The following is a 962-nucleotide window of genomic DNA, read 5'->3' as shown; positions in this document are numbered from 1 at the left end:
AAAAAAAATTTTTTAAGGGGAAAAAATTTTTTGGTTTTTTAAAAAAAATTTTAAAAAATTTAAAAAAATTTAAAAAAAAGGGAATTTTTTAAAAAAAAAACCCCCTTTTTCTTTTCTTTTAAAAAGGGTTTTTTTTCCCCCAAAAAAAATTTTTCCCCTTTTTTTTTTTTTTAATTTAGGCGGGATTTCCCCCCCCTTAAAAAAAAATTTTCCCCTTTTAAAAAAAAAAAATTTTTTTTTTTTAAATTTTAAATTAAAAATTTTTTGGTTTTTTTTGAGGTTTTTTTTTTTTTTAAAAAAAAGGGGGGGGTTTTTTTTAAAATTTTTTAAAAAATTTTTTTTTAAAAGGAAAAATTAAAAAAATTTTTTTAATTTTCCAAATTTTTAAAAAGGGTTTTTTAAAAGGGGGGGGTTTTTTTTGGGGGAAAATTTTAAAAAAATTTCCCTTTTGGGGAATTTTTTTAAAAAAAATTTTAAAAAATTTTTTTTTTTTTTAAAAAAAAAAAAAAGGGGGGGGGGGGGTTAAAAAAAAAAGAAATTTATTTTAAATTTTTTTTTTTGAAAAATTTTTTTTAATTTTTTTTTCCCCTTTTTCCTTTTTTTCCCTTTTTAAAAGGGGGGGGGGTTCCAAAATTTTTTTCCCCCTTTTTTTTTTAAAAAAGGGGGGCCCCCCCCCCCCTTTTTTTTTGTTAAAATTTAAAAAAAAAAGGGGGGGTTTTTTTTCCCCCCAAAAAAAATTGGAATTTAAAAAAATTTTTTTTTAAAAAAAAAGGGAAAAAAATTTTTTTTTTTGGGGGGGGTTTTAAAAAGGGAAAAAAAACCCCGGGTTTTTTTTAAAACCCCCAAAAAAGGGGAAAATTTTCCCCCCTTTTTTTGGAAAAAAAACCCGGGGGTTTTTTTCCCCCGGGGGGGCCCCCCGCCCCTTTTTAAACCCCCCCCTTTTTCCCCCTTTTAAAAAAAAA

The 962-nt window shown here is 25.3% G+C and overlaps 1 pseudogene; it reads right to left on the bottom strand.

Annotated features, from left to right (window-relative positions):
• LOC119592441 overlaps positions 1-962 on the bottom strand; it is a 103,182-nt pseudogene that overhangs the window by 67,143 nt on the left and 35,077 nt on the right.

Source organism: Penaeus monodon, chromosome 30 (assembly GCF_015228065.2).
Source record: "Penaeus monodon isolate SGIC_2016 chromosome 30, NSTDA_Pmon_1, whole genome shotgun sequence".
Classification (NCBI taxonomy): domain Eukaryota; kingdom Metazoa; phylum Arthropoda; class Malacostraca; order Decapoda; family Penaeidae; genus Penaeus; species Penaeus monodon.
This window is presented reverse-complemented; position numbering and strand designations above follow the sequence as displayed.